At 36.8% G+C, this 25,722-nt stretch overlaps 1 protein-coding gene across 1 annotated transcript in view; it reads left to right on the top strand.

Annotated features, from left to right (window-relative positions):
- LOC306851477 (cell adhesion molecule 2-like) overlaps positions 1-25,722 on the top strand; it is a 232,849-nt gene that overhangs the window by 1,110 nt on the left and 206,017 nt on the right. The window lies entirely within an intron of this gene.

A 25,722-nucleotide genomic window follows, 5' to 3' on the forward strand; every position in this document is an offset into this window, starting at 1 on the left:
CATTTATTTACAGTAGCGATAGCAGACTGTGTTAGAGTGTTTAGATAGTAGGGATGTCTCAGGACGGACAGATGTGCATGGAGCTCCGGCGGTCAGACTGCAGCGAGTCGGTGCGCACTGCTGTCCCACTTTGACTCTCTCTGAATCCCACAGGCGGATTGCGCGCCGCCGCGCCCCAGGGGTCACGGATCTCACAGTACTCTATCAACACTTACACACCTTTGTGTTTTTTTTTCTATAAGTTCCACCCGAGTTGCAAAATGTTGTGTGCATAAATAAAATAAATAATAAACATTGACGATGCATATAGCCTATTGCCACTGCAAAAACATGGCTCACTGCTGCTGGTCTTTTATTGACTTGCAGTCCATATTATGTCTGCCTAGAGAGCTACAGCTGGTTGCTGCATAAAGAGTCAATATTATGTTACAATATTAATATTGATTATTGATGTGATATGTGTCTCATTAGATACAGTATATATTGTGTGTAACCACACCATGTAGAGGAGACCGGGGGAGTGTTGTAACACGTATTGCTTTGTTGTTGTTGTTGCTGTTTTGCAATAAATGTCTCAAATTTTGATATATCATTTTCATATTTGTCTACCGTTTTGAAATCTACTGCTTATCTCTAAACGATGTAATGTCATTATTTAAAGTGCTGATGTTACAAACTTCACTACCTACAGTATGTTGATTGTGAGTTGTAACAGCAGGTGGGGTGAGTTGTAACATGAACATGCACATTTTTATTATTGCGGTAATCACATATGTTTGTTGAAAATAACTATTATAATATTCCATATCACTGTAATTATGAATATAAACATAACATTTTCACAGTTGAATTCAAAACAGCAAATGAAACAGATGAACATAATTGAAGAGAACATTGAAAAATATTTATTTCTGCACAAAGCTTATTCATGACATCTGTCTATATATAAAAACGCAGTGAGCAAAAAACAACAAAAAAACTCAAATCTTGATATGAAAATATATATTTAAATGGCATATGGATATTGAGTTGATCTGTGCTTGATTTTATTTGTTTTTTTCTTGATGTTAACCCATTTCTGCTACTTTTACATTCAGACAGGAACACTGCAGATCTTTTCTAACATTATTACTAAATCGGAGAAAAATAATGCAACAACAAGTATGCTTTATGCTTATGCTTACGATTATGCTTTATTTTAAGGTGCCCTTGTTAATTATACATTTAAGTACTAAGTAATATTAAGTTACAATGTGAAATTACAATAGGTTATTAAGGTTTAGGGTTTGGTTAAGGGTTTGATGCATGCGATTATGCACAAATAACCATTATTACTATACTAAGTACATTGTAAGGACATTGTAAAATGTACTACAGTGTTATACAAGTAACTTTTGAAAGATAGATTTAACAGTGTGCTTCTGTACCCTTCAAAGCCCCCACACTCGTGGTTTCAGAGATGGACTGTGGGTATGTAGATGTCGGCATATGTTAGGTTTGGCACTATCTGTGCTGACTACAGATCTCTATAAATAGTCCTGGAACTTGGTGTGGATCAAAACCAATGATCGATGTTTTCTTGATATAGGTTCTCCGGTGTTTTTAAATTCGGTTGCGTTCCCTCGCCGATGGTCTTAAATATGTGGCTGTAAGGAAAAGGTCACGTGATGTGTGTTTGTGTGTGTGTGTATATGAAAAGCTCATGTGGATTAAAGCTGCTGAATTCAGATGATTCGGATCTGTAATTTATTTTGCGCAATATTATGTAGTTCACACCATATACTTTACAAAATTATAATAAACTGACTAAAGGTGCAAGTAGCTGCTGTAATTGACGAGGTACACTGTGAAAGTATTGTCTTAAAGGGCCATTTCTACCTGTTTTAACGCAGTTTTGGTGCATTAATTAATATTTAGGTTGATTCAGCAATATGAAATAATATTTTTTAAATAAACCAGTTACTTAAAATGTTACCATTTTTATCAGTGATAGGACATTGCAGGCCACATATGATAATTACATTTTATGAGAAGTGTATTATAATGTGGATACATTTATGTGGATACAAGAATTATTTTTTTATTTAGAGAAGAGGGCAGGTTTTTATTTCTTAATCTCTTGGGGTTTATTGTAAGAGAGTTAAGTCACTCTTTCTTTCTTCTGTTGCTTATATACAGTCGACTTGCTGCTTGCTTGACTTGTGGAGTTAAATACTTTGCCAGAACCTTTAATGTGTGTCACATTCAAAATGGTGACTCTGAAAAGGATTTTAATAATTTATATCCCAAGGATCCCTGCCATAAGCTGTCAGTTTTTTTTTTTCTTCAGGAGCTTGATTCTTATCCCTTCTTAAAATGTGAACCAATGCCTGTGCTGTAGCTCAGGCTCACAGTCTGAGTGCCTTCAATGAAGAGCAGACAAGTGCTTAGATGAATACTTTTGCATGGAGTTACACACTCAGCTGATTTATCAATCTGATGGAAAGATTTCCTTATAAGACTTGATAAGAAGTGATAGATAATCTGTGGCTGAAGGGTCACATTCATGCAGGGATGCTTCAAGACTGAGTCATTGTTCTCTGATGATTTTTTTATGTCTGCTCTCTTGCTTTAAAACAATGAAATCAAGACCATCAGCAGGAGTTAGAAAGAGAAATCATTGTATTAAACTACTGCTGATTATCAACGAATGTATCCTAGATATGTACTGTATTGTGTTGAACTCCAAATGGAAATTCATGAAAGATTGAACCTTTTCTCCCTATGGGCCCCCATTGTCCTCTATTTCACGAGTTTGCACCTACATACAGTACATTTAATCAGATTGAGCAAATAGTAAGCATGTTTGGTGTGCTGTTCTGAGGGAGGGCTCAGAGCTCAGAATATAGCTCGTACCCAGAGAACTCCCCATCCCTAATCTGAGATGAGTTGGGGAGGAGGAGGTATGCACTGGCACAGAGGTGAGTTGGAATAACATGCTAGTTAAGTTGATATCTAAACAAACTCCACCTGTGCTGAATTGGTTGATTATCTGAACGTGCTCCTCCCAAACTTTGTTAATAAAACATCATTTATATGTATATATTTATTCTGGTACTTTAGCTGTAATAATCACAAAGCTGCTTATTGTGAAACTGTTGTATTTACAAAAAAAAAAAAAAACCTATTACTTTTGTGATTCCTATAGAAACCTATTTCAGCCACATGAGAAAAAAAAAGTCATCATACTTTGGTAATCATTAAAAGTCCTAATTATGAGATATAATCAATGTGATGACATAAAAGTCATTTTTATGAAACACAAGATCAAAATGATGAGATTAAATTATGAGTCATGAAAAGTCACGTCATTTTTATGCCATGATTTCATTTTATCTCATAATTTTTACTTTTTGTTTCATAATTTCTTTTTATGCCAGTTTTGACTTAAGTATGTCATATGGCAATTTCAAATTTGACATAATTCACATTTCATTATAATTGTGTTATGTCTTCTTATGCCATAATGATGATTTAAGTCACAATTTTTGACCCTTTACATCCTATGTACAACTTTGTTTAATCTTATAGTTATGATTCTATATCTCATCATTTTGAGTCTTGATAATGATTATGATGATATGTGTGTGTGTGTATATTTTTTCCTTATTTGGTGTAAATGGCCTTCCATAGATTACAGAAATTTTAAGGATTACTGTAAAAATATTTATTTATTTATTTATTTATTTATTTATTTATTTCTTTCTTTCTTTCTTTCTTTCTTTCTTTCTTTCTTTCTTTCTTTCTTTCTTTCTTTCTTTCTTTCTTTCTTTCTTTCTTTCTTTCTTTCTTTCTTTCTTTCTTTAATTAATTAATTAATCCAGGATGAGTAATTTTAATTTACATTTTTAAAAGATTGTGTTTAATTATTATTATCATAATTATTATTATTATTATTAATAATAATAATAATGATGATGATGATGATGATGATGATAATAATTATTATTATTATTAATAATTTATTTATTTATCCACTTTTAATGGTTCTCCATGGGAACCCTGATTCTTAAATTAAGTCCCAGTTTACATCTTGAATTTTAATTTAATTTAATTTAATTTAATTTAATTTAATTTAATTTAATTTAATTTAATTTAATTTAATTTAATTTGATTTAATTTAATTTAATTTAATTTTAAATAACTTTAGGCCATCTTGTTGAGAACCATTCCCAATAAGGGAAGATATTTAATATGGGAATTATTATTAGTTAGAGTGTATCATCATTTTATTGATAGATGGGACTATGGAAGAGAGTTAGGGGTTAAAATCAATCCTACATCTCCCACATGAGAACCAAGACTCGCATATACCACCACACCACAGGTCTGACAGGTCAGCACTTTCTTCAAAGCTCATCTTGCGTCTCCTACATTTCACCCAGAGCATTAAAGTGCACTTGATATTTGTAGTCCCCTACACGTCCACAGGAATCTCGCACATCACAGATCAAAACACTGCTGCATGGTGTCTTAATAGCTATATAAAACTCAAGGTCTCCAATTACTTCTGTGACCAGACATTTAGGTCAGGGCTTCACAGCACCTCTACAGTCATATTCCCATTAGAGCACCTTAGTTAACAATTCACAAAAAAAAGACATTTGTAGCTGGCTTTCTGTGAATGTGCCATACAAATTGGGCCTGAGGGACCAAAAAGCCCCCGAAACATCTTGCGGCTCAGTCGCCTGAGGGCCCAGCTAAACGTGTGGATAGATCCTGCGTCAGCTGAGCGTTTAAGGTAGTGTGTCGGCAGCTGAAGTGCAGCATTAGCGCATCACAGCGTTTGACGTGAGGTGTGACGGGGAGAATGCTTTATGCTCTCTCTTAAAGATGCTCTCTCTTCACCATGGAGGGTTAGCTTATCCTAGCAGAATGGGCTCTAAGCCGCTGAGTGCCGGCCATGGAGCTACGCTGTGTACCACTGCATATCAGTAATCCAGTAAAGGAAAGCAGGCTGTGTGCAGAGAGAAGCCAAGCTTCTCTGCTTTGTGCTGGCTGACAGATCTACATCTGTACAGATGAGTCACAGATGCGCTGTGAGAAAAAAAAAGTATGATATGAAAGAGATATCGAATAACAGCTGAGAAGAGGCCCGGATGACAGCCAGTGTTTTGTGGTCTTAAACAAGGAGGAGGTATTTTTGTCTTTTTTGTTGTATTTTTAGGTACATCATCAACCCTAGGAGAAAGAATATGTATTTGTGTATTGGAAAAAAAAAAAAAAACTCTTGCTAATGAGGTTTCATAACGACATCAGTAGGGGAGAATGCATGGGGTAAGATGTCGAACCATCAAGGTCTAAAAAATATATATCGCCAGTATTAGTGAATTGTCACGTTAAGATGTTATTTTTGCCTAAAACCATGAATAATTAAATGAAGCACTTTCACAAAAATGCTGGCTGTGGGGTAAATTGTTCCAGATGCAGCGTTATTGTTGTATGCTCTTATAGTTTTTATTAATATTTTGAATTAGCGTTTGTTTTTATGTTTTTAGCTTCATTTTAAGTTTCAATTTTTGTTTAAGTTTTAGTAATTTTGTTATGTGCTTTTGTAATTTTTACTGTTGTAATGTTTGTAATTTTTACTGTAATTTTTAAAGTTTTTATAATCAGATATTTTTTGTTGAATATTTAGTTTTCACAACATTAGTTTTTATATTTCTATATAGCACAAGTTTTTTTATTTCAGGTTTTGTTTTATTAATTTTAGTACAAATCAAATTTATTTAATCTTTTTGTTCAGTTTTTCATCTTTTTATATTTTATTTTAGCTGTATTTCAATACCGATTTTTAATGTAATTAGTTTTAGTTAACAATAACTTTTTATTTATTTATTGATAAATACAGTAGCTTTAAATTATTAAATAATTTTTTATTTCAGTTTTAGTTTTATTAATTTTAGTGCTTCAACTTAAACTAATTAAAATAATTTAAATTCAACATTTGTCATTTTTTTAACTTTTTAACGTTTTTCATCTAATATTTATATTTTAAGCTTTATTTCAATAATTATTTTTAATATTTTAAATGTTACACTGGCCAGATGTCTTGGGGTAAGTTGTGTTAGTCACTCAAATAATATATTTTTTTAAGTTTTATGACTTCAGAAAACTTGAAATGTAATGCCAATATTTTAATACTTATATATAATTTTTATTTCATATTTTTTTGTGCATATAATTCAGTAAGTACGACATTCCTATTACATTTTGTGCACAATTCTTTTCTTTTAGCTTCAGACCTGAATATTAGGTCGCTTTCATTAACTCTGGATTGAACCTGTAACTCGCTGCAAGAAAGAAGCGCTGTTTTTAGTCAAATGATTAAACTGACATTGGCCGTTGCCCAGAGCAGCGTCTCGTAGGCTGTTGTAAAGCCTTCAGGGCAGGTGAATTACTTCATTACGTTTATATAATTGCACATGTCCGACTACAAATGTGTCTGATGTAGATTCTGTGCAAGTTCATGCTTATTGGCTCAATGCTGCTGATTAATCTAGATTGTGGAGTAATTCGGTTTGTCTTGTCCTAACTGCGACCGTTATAGCTCGACGTGACAGATGTCGTAATGACATGTTTGTTCCTGTAGGCTATAATTAGGTTGCTCTGAGCAGATTCAGATATAAGTGCAATTAAAGTAGCGTGCCTATGAACGACTTCTGTAATGAAAGGACAGATATTCCTCGCTTGAGAAGACCATAATAACTCTACTGATAAATGGTGCTGTGACATGCACAATTAATAAGATCACCTACCTTTAGGCAAACAGACATGATAATTAGCTTCTGTTGGCGACCCATTGACCACAGAACAGACAGAAGCTGCGATAAAGATTATATTTGAAGTTTGGACGTTTAATATTACTTCTATTCTCTATTCTTTATCTCTGAGTGGAGATCGAGGGAATGTTTCTGAAAGAGGCTCAGCATTACAAACTCCTCCGCATGCTATAAATGTGTCTTTTCCGACTGCTTTTATTTACTCGACTATTTGATTTATTAAGTACCATCTCGTACTGTATGTAACAACTGGTTAACTAATAGGAGAGGTTTCTTAAAAGAGAAGTAACTTAAAAGTGGCTGCTGCTAAAAGAATCACAGTATGAAACGGGATGCGCACAAAATGCAGAGGACTTAATTGGTTGTTTACCGAAAGCTTCACACGCTAAAATTACGTAATTGTCACCTTTGCATTTCTGTTGGAACTAAAGCAAAATTATCAGAAAACTCTCATTGACATTGCAATTTCCTTTTGTTATATTCAGAAGACACTTTGCTCAGCTAATTAATAATTTTTTGAATAAATCCCAGCTCTTTAAACTATATACAGACAAGTGGCTTCTTTTCTGGCTTTGGCACTTAAAAACCATGGTAATGAGAAACTCTACAAAATCGCTTTTTTGAAAGTCTATATCTCAAGCTGAGTCTTATCAGGGGTGCGTTTCCCAAAAGCCAACTATGGTTGCAATTCTGTTGTTACCAACATACTTCAACGAATCTGTGTTTCCTGGAACAATAGTTCAAATGAACATTCACAATGTCCGAAATTTTCGCACATTAAAAAATAAATACGGCCTCATGTTGTGTCAATCATGTTTGCACACTGCCTCTGAAAATTTCGTCTGTCAAAAAAAAATTGGATCAGGTTCGATTTTCAGCATTTTCGCATCCGTAGCATGCCTTTTGATAGGAAAGGATGGGGAATACGAAAAAAAAAAAAAATGCATGCGAAAATTTCAGACTCAGTGTGCAGTGACCTTAAGTCTTAAGGGCTTGAATAAATTATGCTCTTGGGCACAATAAGCAAGCTAACATGCAGTACATTATTCATATTCAACATATTTCATTCTATCTAAATATAAATGCCTTTTAATATATGTATTTTTGCACGTCCTCAATAAGCGCCATTTTTGAAGAGTGCGCATGTGAATAAATGCCTAAGGGCACGCCAGAGTTTGACATAGCGTATATAGGGAAACCCAGATTAATCAAACATCAAATAGAGCAAAATGACAGGAAAAAAAAAATAGTAAACTAGTCATCAGGTGCCATGTTCAATAAAGCAGCATTTTAGATTAAAGCTGCGGTGAGCGATTTTTGTCAAACAACGTTGATATTTGAAAGCCCCAAAACAAACACGTACTTAGAGTTTACTTACTTGAGAAAGTACTTTAAGTGTAGTAATTTAAGGTAAATACATAGGTTTAAGGGTAGGTTCAGGGTTAGTATCTCGTTTTTACCAAGTTATTGTAATTACTATAACAAGTACATAGTATGCACATGCAAAAAAAAAAAAAAAGGACTGTAAACTAAAGTGCTACCCAATTACTACCCAGCAATGCACTGAAACTGCATTGCATAATTTGTACAGATTCTATGGAAGCTCAAAAATTGTGAAAACATTTTAATAAGAAATAAAGCCACTAGAAATGCATCATATGAAATTTGATATGAAAACGTAATATGAAAACAATCCAATACCTACTAATTTGTACTTTCTATGCCTTAGCTTCAGTATGTGAGCCCCACAGTTGCATCAGCTACACCTCTGTACTCAAGCAGCCGCACTTTGGGGTTGTTTTGGAGTCTTTCGGCTCTTCTGTTGAATCTAATATTTGGCTGAGAATGAGTCTTCATCTCATCTGCTGTCTGACCTTTAAACAGAGTCCCTCACCCTCTCTACTCTTAGAAGAATGTCCTCACACTGCCTGCGGATGAGAACCACACAATGAATCTCATTTACTCTGCTACACCGAGCTGCTCTGCTTTTTCTTTCTGTGGCCTCGCCATGAAGTAAAGAAATAGCTATCTGAGCTGTTTTTACCCGTCTGACCAGATATATATCAGCAATTCACTTTTTATTGTGCAGCAAAGCGAATATGAAATAGGCCTGCAACAAACTATTTGATTACTTTGTCATGTAATGAAGAAATCCAAGGCGATGTGTCTTCATTTTTCATTAATTATAATGCAGATGGGCAGCCATTTATGCTGCGGCGCCCGGGGAGCAGTTGGGGGTTCGGTGCCTTGCTCAAGGGCACCTCAGTCGTGGTATTGAGGGTGGAGAGAGCGCTGGACATTCACTCCCCCCACCTACAATCCCTGCCGGCCCGAGACTCGAACCCGCAATCTTTGGATTACGAGTCCGACTCTCTAACCATTAGGCCACGACTTCCCACAAATATACCGGTATACTATAGTTAAATTATTAAAAATGAACTACAACTACAATAACTAATAATTTTCGTTAATTGAAATAAGGCTGAAAATAAAATAAAATCAAAATATTGTATGAAAAACTAACTATAATAACAACTAACCATAATAGTTCCAGCTCAAGTATTAAAATTGCTAAAACTATAACGGAAATATAAATGGATTAATAAATAAATTTGGAAATTCTTCAAATAAATTCTTCATTTTGAAAAACTTTGAAATATACGGAATAAGGAATAGGCCTGCTTATACTTAGTCTAATTTCATCTGTACCTGTACTTTTACTTAAGTACAGCATTTGTATACTTAGATTATCCATCTGTTTTTCTCTTTTCTTGCTCTGTGGCCTCTTCCTTTTTATTTTTATAAAAATATATGTTTTTACAACTGCAGTAGTATTGTCACTGACAACATTTTTACCATGCACATCACAAAAACCACACTAATCACAAACACAATTTGTTGTTGACTATTTTCATGAATTTCTGTAGGTTTTAAATATTAGTTGTGAAATGTTTTCATTTACTCGGGTTAAGATTTGCATTTCTATGATTAGAGCTTGTGTCTACAGCATGTAATTAGCTACAAAAACAGACTGAGCACACTTATTGCATCCTAATTATTTAACCAAAAAAACCCCAGAAAACTTAATTTTTCTTTATTTTTTTGTGGGAATAACATTACACCATTCAGTTTTCAGACAGTCAACCTCAGAATGAGAGTAAAAATATCCCATTTGTCACTCACTTAGAGAGCGTTTCAAATACTTGTAGTGAGAGACTATAAAGAGATAGTATCTATTTCATCAAAACAGCAATCAAAGGAAAGCAACACGATGAGAGTAATCAAAAGCGTGTGGCACTACATCTCAATGATGCCGGTGAGGCAACATAATGGTGGCAGATGGAGATAACAGCAACTCAAATTGAAAGCGTAATCAAAGATTAAACAGGCAAAGGCGAGGGCTATTTAATAAGTGGGTATTGCTGTGATACAGGCGTGGAGATGCGCAATAATTGATTTCTGTCCTTAATTCATTTGAGGAGATAATTTAATCTAATCAGAGAAGGAGGGGGCCTATGGCAGAGTACATCTGCTTGGCAGGCTTCATAGAAGAGAAACAATGTGAGGGTTATCAGAAATAAAATGTTTATGCTCACATTTCACTTATTAAACTTTAGAGTCAATTACAAGCAAGCTATTTGTAGGTGGTGTTTTCAAATCATTTAAATGTTTGTTGCAGACGGCTACAGTGATATTTAATAGACCAATAGCAGACAGGGAGGAGTCTTCAGAAAACCTGTTTGAGAAAAAAAAAAATGTTTGGCATGGAAATGACATCAAGCAGTGAGATGTCAATATCTGCATTAAAATGCCTGAAGTCATTTGACCAGCACACCATACGTCCGTTAAATTCCTTTGCTTCAATTATAAGTGAGACATTACGCTTGCGAACCCAGCTTTCTACAAAGTGAGGGAGAGAAAAGCGCAAACTTGAGTTGATGCATGTTTATGTCCTGATATCGATTTGATCTTTAAAAAGGTTCCCACGGGTGTGCGAGGCAAGGGAAGCAAGGCTGAATACGGACAGATTAGCAACTGAAGGTGGTGTGGAGGTTGGCGGGGGAAGCGAGGAGGGATGCTGAAGTTGTGTGTGTGGGGGGACGGGATAAAAGCGCATCAACTCCATGACCTCGTAAAGGAGGATCAACGCTTGGAATGAGAACTGCATGCCGATAGCAAGGTGGGTGAAGGCCTGAGTGACTGAGACTACAAGATTTGTCAAAGACATAACCATAAAGCGGCAAAAAATTAAATAAAAATACAGCAAAAGTGAGGAGGTTGTGCATGGTGTTGTAGGAAAGCTGGTGTTGGGGGCAAAAAGTGAAGGACAAAATAAAGAGATGAAATAGATTTTCAGCAGTGTAGGAATGGCAATACAATGTGACACATTAATTTGACATACACATTGTTCCTCCATGAACATACCAAACACTAGCAACAGTAACAGTCCAACAACTTCTATTTCTTTTCAAACAAATTATAATTACGGGGGTAGATTTTCAATTAATAAAATCTTATTTTCATGCAACTCCTTCCACAATACTACATTTTGACCTTGAAACATTTTTACCACAGTGCATGATTTGTAAGCTAACACATTTTGACATTTGCATAGCATAACAAGCTCCGTATCTGTTGCTCCATATCTGTTGCCAAGTAAACTTGCTTGGTAGCGCACCCTGTACAGTGTTGCACTTGTGATAGGCCGCACTCAGGTACAAATCTCCTGAAACGCAAATCACACAAAAACACTTGCAGAGGCATGGTTGCTTCAGCAATTGTGTTTTTATCTCACATTTGCTTTTGTTAACGCTATCGGTTAGGTTTAGGGTAGAGTTTAGTGCAGGTAGTATGTGAATTTTAAACGCAACAGAGCTTTAACCTTTTAGTGCCACTCACCGGACATTTCTGAACAACCAACATAATAAAACATTGCCACATTCATGTTTATCTGTTTCATGGAAGATTAGGCTAAACATGCTTTTAGCACAAGTCACTGAAAATATCAGACCACATGCAGCGAAAAGAACTACATTCAGTGTAATTATAGCAGTGCTTACATGACCAATTACAACTGGAAGGTGAATGGAGATGGAAGGTGTGTAAATGGACTATGGTCATACATATAGTGGAAAAGATGAAAATTAGGGCGAGGAGGTGTGAATGAGAAACAAGGGTTTGAGGATGACAACCTGTTCCTTCACCAAATGAAAAGCAATTGGTAAGAAGACGCCTGGAGCATTTTCAGTGACAGATGGGCAGATAATCCTAAAAATAGCAGTTTATTTAGAGATGAGCAGATATCAGCCTGCAGTTAGACCATCAACAGCTATGGCTCTGAGACTGATATAATCAGAAGTTTCTTATGAAGTTTGCTGTCGCCTCAAACTTTCATTTCTCCCACTCATCACCTTATGTCACACATTTGTTTAATTTGGTCTTTAGTTAACTTTGAGGTACATGTTTATACAAAACTCTGATATTCCCTGTAACATAACTGTGTTAACAGTAGGTGTTTAATTATATATTTCATCTGTGCTTTAACTCATTATCTGTGGCCTTGATGTAAAGCCTTAGACTCACTTTTGTCTCTTTTTATAATTAATCTGCAGTCAGAATGTGGGTAGAATACACACATACATATATATATACACTGTAAAAAATTTGACCGTAAATTCACAGTAAATTACAGGCTACTAGTTGCATTACTTTCACAGTAAGTTACTGTAATTTTTAGTTGTGAAATGACAGCTGTATACTGTGACTTCACAGTATGCTCCTGTATAATTACTGTATTTAGCTGTGAAGTCACAGTCAATGCCACCAGATTACTGCAATTTAGCAGTATTCTGCTGTAGAATTACTGTATTTAGCTGTGAAGTCACAGTCAATGCCACCAGATTACTGCAATTTAGCAGCATTCTGCAATAGAATTACAGTGTGAACTGTAATAGTAATGCAATTCAGTAGCCAGTATTCTTTTTAATTTACAATAAAATTTGTTAAACACTTTTAATTTAATATTTGCTTTTAATTTATTATAAGATTTACAATTTACATTTTATCTGTTAACCCATTTAATAACCTATAACACTGGAAAGATATGTTCAATTCAAATAAACACAAAAACAATCAATTGTACACTTTTATTTTGCAGTTTAATAAATTCTGTCTAAACTTTCCAGCAAAGAGGTTCAGAAGGTCATGCTTCTCTCCACTGAACCAGGACACACTATAGAACATATTCAGTGATAATCTTACTGCATGACTACCTTAACAAAGCCAGAGTTGAGTTTGTCCATTTTAGCGTTGGAACGTTGCTTACACACACTAGATTGACATCTACTCAAAGTCAATGAGTTTCCTGATCAGTGTACAGACTTGGTGGCTGATATGTCCTCTCTGCCGTCTCTGGATTGATGCCCAAGAAGTACCTATAAACAAAAAGGCAGAGAAGAAAGCTGTTAGTTTCGTTCAGGTTGGATGAAAAAGGTGTCAGTTCCCAGTCACTGCTGTTGCATTACAGACCAAAAGGTTACAGAACAAGGTGATATTAACCCTAATCATTTAAATAACAGCAGCTTAAAAACATTTCCATCACAAACACACAGTCAAGAACAGTCCTGCAACAAAGTAGAAGTGTATGATTTATCCAGTCAGAGCATTTGCAAACAACTGTGTACATCAGTTTATATATGACTTTTAAAAACAGCTTCCTCTCTGGTCTCCAGCACAGCTTGTTTGGTCTCCAAACCACTTTTGAGGGTGAGAAGGGGGTCGTCACCACTTGGCTGCTGTGGTCCTGCGTGGCTCACAAAATCCCAACACATCCAAACATTCCTTGTTTAACCCACCAAATAAAAAGCAAGCCCTCAAGTACAATGTTATGTAGAAATTACCTTTGGTAAAATTCCAGTGTGCAAGAAGCATCTTCAGCATACTTCAAATTGACCGTCCAATGTCAGAATCCATGCCCTTGTCTTCATTGTGTCACCTGGAACAGAAACAGATATACTGTTACCTACTGTTTAGGGGTGACCCCGAATAGTCGACACTTTGATAGGAGGAGCCTTTAAATAAAGGCTTTAAATAAATATTTTAACGTGCGTGAATAAATCCAACTACCCCTACACTGTAAAAAAATATCGTGATTTTAACGGTAAAAAACTGTGAAAATGCTACGGTAAAAACCTGTTACATGGTTAACGGAAAGTTCCTGTAAAATTTACAGGGAAAAACCGTAAACTGACGTTCCCAGAATTCCCTGCATTCCATTTCAAATTATGTTTGAATTTGATGTTTTTTTCTTTGAAATAACTATGTTTCTTCTTAGTTTTGTTCTTATCGGTTATGTTTATTAGGGTTGTATGTTACATCTAATGTTGTTAAATTAATGTTTATAGCATATTTCAGTTTAATGAGTCTCACCATGATGGTGTTTAGTGCTTGTGTGAATGACACTGTGCACCTTCTGTATATTCTATTGTTTAAAAGTTGCTTGTGATGGGCTTTGGCTCATCATGTGACTTTCTCATCATCACCTGCATTTGGTAGATATCAGTGTATTTCAAAGGAACAAAACAGATTTCAGTACTTTAATATGTTGGTATATTAAGATTATATCAGTTAAAGAAGTTACGGTATTTAATTGTAAATTTAAGTTAAAACTGTAAAACCTAAAACGTTGCTACCATATTTTTTACGGTAGAATTCTGGTAACCACAGCTGCCAGTTTTTTTCCGTAAGTTTTACGGAATTTTTTTTACAGTGTATATATTTAAGTTTCACTTTCCATAATCAGTGGAGCATCTTGGCAGCAGGGATTTAAATCTTTAACAAGACTCAAATTGACACAGGCAGAGTAAAAGACTGGATTTTTCTAATCAAGTAGGGTACGAGTGATTTCAGCCGGTTTATATATATTGTGTATATATTTATCATCTCATATAAGATGCATTTGGTTGAGTTTTGCTGCAGTAAAGCGCTTCATAGTAGTACTACGGTGATTATCTCTTCAGTGCGCAGCACGAGCAGGACAAACAACAATGCAGAATATTAATAACTATGACTGGGACTGTCATACAAATAACATTATAATGAGAACACTATTATAATAAAACGCTGTGAATTTCTGAACAGTAGTAGCAGTGTCCCCGACTAAGGATTTTCATAGCCAAATCGGGATTTTCGAATGTTGCCGATAGTCGAATCATATGTTTGGGGGCGGGGGGGATACATTACCAAGAGTCAAGTCAGACATTCGAAAGTCATAATTGACGTTAACACAAAAGGAAAATATGTAACGGATGCCTCACAGATACAAAAATAAAGTTTTGTTTAAATAAAAGATAGCATTAAACGTCAGCGAAACCCTAAATATTCACAAAATTTTTTACAATAGTGCGTTCGTTATAAGGTTACGTATAGGACTGATAGGACTGTCCAGCGCTCTCTCCACCTCAATACCACGACAGAGGTGCCCTTGAGCAAGGCACCGAACCCCCAACTGCTCCCCGGGCGCCGCAGCATAAATGGCTGCTCACTGCTCCGGGTGTATGTTCACTGCTGTGTGTGTGCACTTTGGATGGGTTAAATGCAGAGCACAAATTGCAGGTATGGGTCACCATACTTGGCCGTATGTCTTTCACTTTCACTTAATGTTCTGCATTTCTGTTTTGAGCTGCGCATGCTGAAGATGATCAGTAGAATGCTACTACTGTTCAGAAAAAAAAAAAATCAAGATTTATTTAGAGTGAAAAAAAAAAATTACAGTGAAAAGAGTAGGATGGCGGCATACTATAACTACTGAGTTTTAGATTACTAATTTTAAAAGAAAAGTGTTGCAATTCACCTTATTTTTCAACGCAGACGTAAGCCGTTTTCTGTGAAAGTGTGAGACTTCCGGTTCATTAGCCGCTGTAGGGAAATAACAAGAAGAATAACAAGTAAATGGTAAAACTGTTTGCACTACAAACCAGTGTGTTCATTATTAAAATAAAACCTAACTAATACTTAACATAACTAATCACTTAACAGTTTTGATATTACAAATCTGTCATTTTCATAATAGATTAATTGTTTTGTTTTAAAACCAAGACAGTTAGAGCAAATATAGGCCTTTTAAAACATTTTTTCAAGACCAAATGATTGAGTTCAGAAGTGATAGCAGGTTTGAATCGTTTATGTTGACTTCAGGCAGTGAGGCAATCTTTTTGTTTGCATTTAAAACACGTTTTAAAACATGTGTGCTTGCCTCAGTGTTGATGTCTGTATAGGTTGTTTATTCAGTTTTAGTTTAATTTAATTTGAGTTAATTTAGTACTCCATACTGCATAAAAATGAAATTATTGTATATATTATTATTTTAATATTTTAATAATTTATATATGTAATGTTGTTTTAATTTTTTGAATTGTTTTTAGCTTTCATTTAAATGTTTAGTATTGAAATGTTGTTATATGCGTTTGTCAATTTTATTTAATTTGAGAAAAAGAGTACAACAAGACTTAACTGTTCATAATCTGTACCTAAGGTAGCACAGTCAAAATTTGCACACAAATAATCCCTTACCTTTATCGATTTATCATTTTTCAATTGACGACGCAGACAACTGCTGCTCGGTATCACTCTCTCACACACACACACACACACACACAGCAGGGAAGAAAAAATATGACGAAGCCAGTTAACGTTACTCATTTTAGATGAATTTACTCTACGGGCGTGTTCACACTTGGCGTCTTTTTTGATTAGAAAAAGTTGACAAGAGCACTTTTTTAGTAAAATAAAAAGCTGGCAGTGTTTGGTTAGTGCGTCTTTTGTTGCTATAACAACAGCTGCATCACTGTGCTGCAGAAATGTCGGTTTTTGAAGTTAATAGGGAGTGTAATGTCGGTTCACAACGACGTTTGTGGGAGTGCGACATTATACGGGGGAAGGAAACTATTTCGGTGCTTCCAACAATTTAGTCCAGGAGCTCCAGTTGGATGCTCCTTTTTTGTAGTTGTTTTTGTTGTTATGGAAACGACTCACCACTCGCTTGTCATTGGTCAGCTGTCAAAAAGGCCTTGACGCAATGCGGTTTTTTTTTCTCTTTCAGATAAGTTTTTCAACTTGAAAAGACACTCTGAGCTGCAGAAAAAGACGCTGCGGTGGTGTTTTAAAAAGCGGAACTTTTTTGAGAGCACTGTTTACTCCATAGGACTATAATGTAAAACAAACGCTGGCAGCTTCAAAAAAGACGCCAAGCGTGAACCTTTGCCATAATCCAGGACACTATAATTTCTCTGGTTGATAATAACGATAATAAGCCCATTTTACCTTACATACAACTTTATTCCCGAGCGGTCACCTCTGTGGAGAGAACCTACACAGGGAAAGAGATCGCTGTTAGCACTAAGAAAAGCTAAAGTTAAGAGATAATGACATTTTTTTTTCCCGAAATGAGGCTCCAAAAATTTGCTAATGTCTCACAGTTAGCTAGTCACATAACATGGTATAAATACTACAGCCAACGTCTGTTTATGGTTTAAAAATAATGGCACGCTCAAACCTATATGCGCAAGCTAACCGCTAACAATGTGACAACAGAACCTACAACTATTTGATTAATACTTTTAAATTACATGCACTATCAGATATATATACATACATATGCACTTCATTTTTCAGTTGATGAAGCAGACTAAGGCTGCTTGGGGGAGGCCAATTAACGTTAATAAGGGAAAGGGGTTGCTGTTAGCACTAAGAAAATCTAAAGCTGAGAATGTTTTGGGGTTTGTTTTTTCGAAATGAGGCTCCAAAAATTAACTAATGTCTCACAGTTAGCTACTAACTTAATACGACACAATTACTACAACCAATGTCTGTTTATAGTTAAAAAAAACTGGGGCACTCAAACCTACACAAGTAAGCTAACCGTTAACAATGTGACAACAGAACCTACAACTAACTCTGCTTGGTTAATACTTTTAAATTACATGCACTATCATAAAAAAAAGGCATTTAATTTTATATTTCAACACTTACCGCTGAATTCGTTGGACTCGGATGAGAAAATGGAGGAGACCAGAGAGCTCAGTCAGATGACACAGCGCGCGGAGGCGGGAAGGAATTCACAGTAGTTTCCTGTGACTGCTCCGCCTACATTATTTTCACAGTAAATTTCCCGAATACGGTATTATACTGTGAAATTCACAGTAAAAGCCTGTAAAGTGATAATAATGTAATTTACTGTGAAATATTACTGTTACATGTCGGGTTTTCTGTTTTCCCCTGTGACTGTTCCGTGTCGGGTTTTCTGTTTTCCCCTTTGACCTAGTTCAGTTTGATTAGTCATTGTGTTCACCTGTCCTCCCCAATTATCTGCCCCTTTATAAGTTCCTGTGTTTGTTAGTCTGACCGTCGGTTATTGTTGCTATCATTGATGTGTGTGCACTCCCCTGTTTGTATCTGCTCCTGGAATCCTGATTAAAGGAAAAACTATTGTATATCCTCGTCGTGCGCTCCTTGTTCCGCACAGCATCGTAACAGAATAACCGACCGAAACAGTAAGATTGTGGCGTGTTTTTTCCCCGTTTTGTTTCCCGTTTTTTGTCAAGTTTTTTATTTTTTATGGATCCCGCTGTCCTCGTCATCCTGCTGGAGCAGGGGGACCGCTCTCTCGAGGACCACACCAAGGATTTTTTGTTCCTGGCCAACTTAACACACTTCCCGGACTACTGCCTCTGCACGTTCTACAAAGCTGGACTGAACAACACCACACGTGGGCAGTTGTCCGGGGACGGTCCTCGAGAGAGCCTCGCCGCATTTATCGAGTGGGTGCTGGTGTCTTGCAGATCACAACTCACCGTGGACATCGCAGATAATGACACCAGCCCCACTCGGGACCCAGTGCCCAGTCCGCTACCACCCCGCAGCGCGGAGCTGCCCGAGCCCACCGCAGACGGAGAGCCAGAGCCTGCCGCGGTCGTTGAGCCATCTCCATCTGGAGCGACAGAGCTACCGATCGTCCCGGAGCCCGAGCCCCAAGTGTCTGACCAGGTGCGAGAGCCGGCAGTTCAACCGACGGTGGATGAAGCTGTGGAGATCGCGAGGGCGAAGGAACGCCCCGCCCACGGCGCCACCGCTGAGGGTGAGCATGAACTGGACCTGGGAAACCTCATTGACTTTCACACTGACACAATCATCCTGAAGCCAGCTCCGGTGTTAGATTTCTGGGAAGTTATCCCACCCAACCTCCCTCTCCCACCGCCTCTCATTGACCTGGTCCCTACTCCATCACCCTCATCACTGGAGTTCGTCAGCCCCTCTGCTCACCCTCAGCTCACCATCTGTGGCGTGGGCTCGCCGCTGGTCTGCCGATCTCCAGTGCTGTTGGCGTTGAGTCTGGAGGATCCCTCGTCTCCGCCCTCAGCCTCCGAGACCCAGACTCCGCCTCAGTCCGGCGACCCTGCGGCTCCACCATGCCTTCAAGCTCCCTCGGCTCCACCGGATCCCGTCTGCCCACCAGCTCCACCGGGCTCCCTCGTCCTTCCGGCTCCGCATTGGTCAGTCGTCCCCCTACCTGCACCTCAGGACTACTCTCCTTGGGCTGCGCCCCGTCCCTTCGTCCCTCCGGCTCCGTTGGGCTCCTCCTTCCCTCCTGCTCCACCTATGTCCTCTGTCGCTCCGGCTCCGCCGCGGCCATCCGGATCTCCGCCTGCGCCGAGGTCGCCGAAGACATCTGCTCCGCCTTGGACCTCCGGATCTTCGGCGTCACCCTGGCTCTTCGGCTCTCTGTCTCCACCTCGGGCTCCACCACCACCTGCTCCGCCGCCGTTGGTCGGCCCCATGGAGTCGGCGGTCACTCCTCCACCATGGCTCCTCCCTCCGTCGGCTCCCCCGTGGGCCACCATCTGGACTGTGGCCTGGGTGTTCATCTGGCCCCTCCTGTTCCTGGCTCCCCCTTGGCTCCTCCCACCCTCCACTCCCCCATGGACTTATTGTTTGGATTCTATGTTTTTTTTTTTTTTTTTTTCTGCCACCCTCCTGTTCCACATCCTCCTCCAGAGCCCCCACCCTCCCTCCTCAGTTGTTATGTTACGGCGTGAGGTCACGCCTTGCCGGGAGGGGGCGAAATGTTACATGTCGGGTTTTCTGTTTTCCCCTGTGACTGTTCCGTGTCGGGTTTTCTGTTTTCCCCTTTGACCTAGTTCAGTTTGATTAGTCATTGTGTTCACCTGTCCTCCCCAATTATCTGCCCCTTTATAAGTTCCTGTGTTTGTTAGTCTGACCGTCGGTTATTGTTGCTATCATTGATGTGTGTGCACTCCCCTGTTTGTATCTGCTCCTGGAATCCTGATTAAAGGAAAAACTATTGTATATCCTCGTCGTGCGCTCCTTGTTCCGCACAGCATCGTAACAATTACAGTTGCATGCTGTGAAATCCCGGAAATTTTTTACAGTGATATATATATATATATATTGTGCTCAAAGGCTTTTGTTAAAACAACAATTGAACTTGCACATGTTTGTATTCCCGCCCACGGACAATCGGCTTAACAGAGGGCCGGCACCAAAATCAAAAGTGCATTATGGGTGTTAAGGTTTTGACAAAAGGGAGCACCACAGCTTTTTTTCTGTTTTCTTCATTTGTATACAATAGAATCTTTTTTTTTTTTTTTAAGTTTCTGCATAGACAGACATTGCATTGTCCATTGCATTCCCCATTTATGGTAAACCAACATATACTTTGATGTGTTTCCTATTTAAACTTGTATGGGAGTTATTTAAATATATTTGTAATTGCACATTTGTAATGTGTGTTACAAATGTGTAATTACAATGTAGTACATGTTAAACATTTTAAATTCAAAAGTAATATCAATTCAAATTATAATCCAGTACTTTACATGAACTTTAGTATGTTAATAAACACATGGAAATAAGTGTATAACACAACAATTTTTAATATTAATATTAATTATGTTGGTGTTTACCAATTGCATGTTCTACAGAGGCTTCATCTTGGTCTTAAAGGCAACGTTTTAGCATTTTACTCTTCACACTGCAAAGCAAATTATTAACCTCTTAGATATAATGATTTTTGTTAATAAGGAGGGTTAGATCAATTTAAAAATTTCTAAAAGTTAGTAGAACATATGATTAAAACTAGTCAGCCCCCGATTATATCTAATATGCCATATTGACCCATCAAGTCTCTGTGAGAAATCTGCAAATTTTGCTACAAACTGTGTGGGAGTTTTATTAGACGAAATATGTTTCGACTCATTTCTATGTCTCAGTAAACATGATGTTTAAGGATACAAGCACACACATGCACACACAAGACACATTTCAGTGGAGTAAGTGGAAACTCTGAGATAAACCAAAATGAAATATGGTCATGACAGAACAGCCACTAGCAGAAAGTTCAGCTGTCGCGCATAATTATTGTGACTCCACATTAAATGCATGCCTGTGCATGTGTGAGGGTTGGAGTGAGTGAGCGAGTGTAGAAACCAACGGTTTAGCCTCTCTGGGCTGTCAGGTCTCTGGTCCTCTTGCTTTAACCTTTCCTGTGCTTGTTGAATGTGATATTCAGGGCTGAGATGCGGCACAGTAATGTCAGATAATGGTACAAGTACTCTGTGCACCTGCTGGCTAATGACTCTCCATCTATGTGCTAGCCAACACTCCAATGATTACAGATTTAATCTCATGCAGCCACTGTGTATTTATTCAGCCATGGAGTCTTTCCGCTAAATTACCTGAACTATCTCGACCGCTGGTTCTCCTAGATAATGATGAGGTATTTTTCTCACTGTCCATCTCTCTTGTTGCTAATTTATACCAACCCATTTTCGCCTCAGAGTTATCACGACTTTATTTCTCATAATATGACTTGATATACATGTATCATGTTATATAATACAACATTCATCAGACTTTATGAGGTCCTGCAATTGTGACTTTATTTCACACAATTGCATATTTAGAATTTCACAGTATAGCTTTGTTTTTATATTTTACTTATCATTATTTCACATTTTTATGATGCAGAATGTCCAAATGTCCATTTGTGTTTTTACTAGGGATGGCAAAGTTAACACATTAATAGCATGTAATTACACATTTATACACATTTAATTACACTCATTTGATGAGTAATTCATTGATTTGATTCTTTCAAATGGCTGATTCATTCAGGAATGTAAATGGCTCTGTTTATGAATGGGCCATTGAATCATTGGTTCACAAGATTCGTTCAAAATGCAGATTTATTCAGAAATAAATCACAACAGTTCTAGGTAATATTTTCATTAACAAAATTGAGAAAAAACAGGCAATATTGTGTTAAAATTATAATAAAATATAAATTTCTTAGTGAACTGTTGTGTAATATGATTGTCACATTTGCGCTTGTACTATTCGAGACAAAAACAGCACTCATTGCTCATGTGATATTGCTTAGCTGTATCATATGATTATAAATATGAGACAAAATCTCATACGGGCCATTTATGCACCAATATCTTACATTTTAGTGCCATTTAACTGCATTATATAAGCTACATTGCCCTGAATGACAACTATAGGGAAACACTTTATTTTAAGGTGTCCTTGTTACATGTTTTTACTATTATGACAAAACTTAATTATGCATAATTACATGCAAGTAACCCTAAACCAAACCCTAATCCCAATCCTAACCGTATAGTAAGTACATTAAGTACATTACTGTTAATTATTATTACTCATTACTTCAATGTATAATTACACTGTAACAAGGACACGTTAAAATAAAAGATTTTTCTCATGATATTGCCTATTTATGTTTTTATTTTTTATATTTTATTTATTATTATTACTTCCTAAAGTTCAGTTAAATGGAGGCGAATGAGATGCAATGCTGGTCAAAACTTAAGTGAACAGATTCACAGACTATCCATGATACAGAAAATATTGAGATGCAACAGTGCAACAAATTGTGCTATATGCTTTGTGGTGTGCAGTGTAGCGATGAGTAGTTTGCGATACCCAGCCTTGTTTTGGTAAGTATATATATATAGAATAAATGGCAAGCGCAAGCTTCTTTGTCCACACACCACAAGTCCCTTTGGAGCAGCCTTTTATCAGTGAATGGAGAAAGACAGTAGGCCTACTTTAATTTACATAAACATTAATTTATTTATAAATCAAACTCAGGCGGGATGCTTAACAAAAGTCATTTGCATTCTTTGTATGGTGAAATTGAATTACCATTGAAGCTCAACAACTGAAATATCACCCATGAGTGAATTCATAGAAATGATAATGCAGAGGACTGTGTCTTTGCATATGTAACATCACATCCATAAAGTGTGGGGAAAGTTGCAAATTTGCAAATTTGAATTTCCTTTGTGTTTTAATACATTTATTAAAGAAATACAGAATTGATTAAGAAATACAGAATCATTAAATATTTCTGATGTTTTGAATTTATTGTAATTGTAATTAATTGTAATTCAAATAAGAATGTATGAATGCTTAAATACATATAAGTAATCTTTCAAATTAAGCTAATAAGCATAAAATAAGAAACTATATATATTTAAAGCTTCAAATACCAACATATATTATAAAATATATATTTTGGGTAAATGTAAAAAATATATTAAATGCAAAATTTATTTGGTAAAATATATTTAGTCTGTTTAAATATATTTAGATTGAAAATAAATAAATAAATACAAGTTAAATGCTTGAATTAATTGACGCTCCTATTTTTTCTTTTTTTTTTCTTTACTAAATATAGAGCTGCCCAGCTTTCACACACATGCACACAGCACAGAGACAGATGTTCTGTGCACATGCGCTCCAGTTGTGTCAGTGTGTTTTATGTAATGGTGGCTGGTTTTAGCCCTGAAAACAGTGAGCAATGAAAATACATTCTTGACCTTAATTAAGAATATGTGGAGTGACTTAGCTATAGTGAGAATGAGCTGAAACCATGGAAACGAAAGAAGAGCAGGGCTCTGAGGATGGAAAAGTCTAGAACATTATAGCCGCTCAGTATCGAATATGATACATCCGTTAGCGGCACGGTCAGAGTTCACCCCTGGAATGAAGGCGAGCTGAACCAAATACAACTCCGTCTCTGTCTGCCCATCTTGATGGGGATGGACAGTATTTGGTAATTAATATCTATCTCAGGAGAAATGATTGTCTGGGTGCCTGGGAGAAAGTTGGGTTGAGCACGGGAAGACAGGCGGAGAGGGAGGGGAAATGAAAATCTCAGGCCTGGATTTCCACGGACTTTTCTGTGCCGCTTCTGCCGCATTTCTGTGGAGGCATTGGTTTAAAGGCTTAGGATTCCACCTTTCACTGGAACAGTTCAGGGAAGTGTCAACAAAGACACACACAACACACACATGCCGAGGGAAAGAAAAGAGAAAAGGGATGAAAATATTTTCGAGACAAAAAATATCAAGCAGAACTCAACATTTTCTTTCAGAATTCACATTTCCCTGACCTCCCTAGACCTTGACAGTTTACCCCCCCCCCCCAAAAAAATTAATTAATTAATAAATTGTCACCATTTACTCACTCACATGTCGTTTCAAACCCAAATTGCTTGCTTTCTTATGCTGAACACAAAATAGGAGATTCTGAAGAACATTTCAACTGTATTGGTCAACTGGATCAGCAGTTGCTAATGGTTAATGTCTCGTTTGACTTTTTTCTCTGTGTTTAAGTAACATACGTAAAACTGCAATCCTATACAATTTTGTGTAATTGAATGAATGAAGCATTAAAAGCCAAAATGCAACCCGGGCTAATTGGTAAAACGTGGCTTTGCTGACATTTCTGAAAAATGGTAGTGTGTTGCTTCTTGTACATTTCACAATGCTTTCAATATGCGAGTGCTCAGTTTTATCAAAATAGATGAAAATGAATCTGTCAGTGTTTTATTACACTGGTTGTTGTACATAACGCTACAATTCAGAAATTAAATGTCTGATAATTGGTGCTAAAAGTTCAATGCTCTGTCACATTTAAGAATAACATACCACCTACACTAAACCATGTAGTAAACCTAACATATGCTAAATACACATTTGCACAAAAAGCAATGGAATTTTCACTTCTTTAAAGCCTTTGAGCTGTGTTGTGGCTTGTGTTTCATGAGACTCATACCCAAGCGTTCTATATTGCAACTGCAGTGCTGTACCGGGTGAGCTAACAAGCAAGTTTACTATGTCAGAAAAGCCATTCGTATGGTGCTGCTTTTGTGAATGACAAAATGTATTGAGAAAGGAACCACACAGTCTTTTAATCAATAATCTTCCCCTGTAATCATAATTTGTGTAAAAATTAACATTTGTTGTTGATTTAGTGTCATTGGTGTTCATTTCAGCTGGGAAAGTGTGTTGTTTGTATACGTTTTTGGAGTTTTGCACAAATGTAGGTAGAAGTGCATTTTTACAATGAGCCTATATATTGCTTAAATCAGTTGTTATAAATGCTACAAGTTAATTAAATATCACAAAATTATAATGTACAGTCTGAAAAATAGATATTCATTTTGAGATTTGATAAAAATTACATTTAACAGTGTTATTAAATATGCAGTGTTTTTCAAGAACTTTAATTGAGTGTTATATGATGGCAAAGGTAACCTAAAATTGGAAAAAATGAACTGTACTCTATGCCCCCCAAAAACATGGTTTATAACTTACAAGGTACATATAGTGATTGTAAATGTGTTTCTTGTTCATATACACACTAGTAAATGAATAGATATCCATGACTGTAATAATCGTGCCATAGATGCCATCTGTAGACATGAGGTTGAAAATAACCCTGAAAATTCTTACAAGTTAAATTTGCAAGCAGTATATCATTACGCAGCATGCCTTTTACAGCCCTAATAATTACA

The sequence above is a fragment of the Barbus barbus genome (genome assembly GCF_936440315.1).
Source record: "Barbus barbus genome assembly, chromosome: 31".
Lineage (NCBI taxonomy): Eukaryota > Metazoa > Chordata > Actinopteri > Cypriniformes > Cyprinidae > Barbus > Barbus barbus.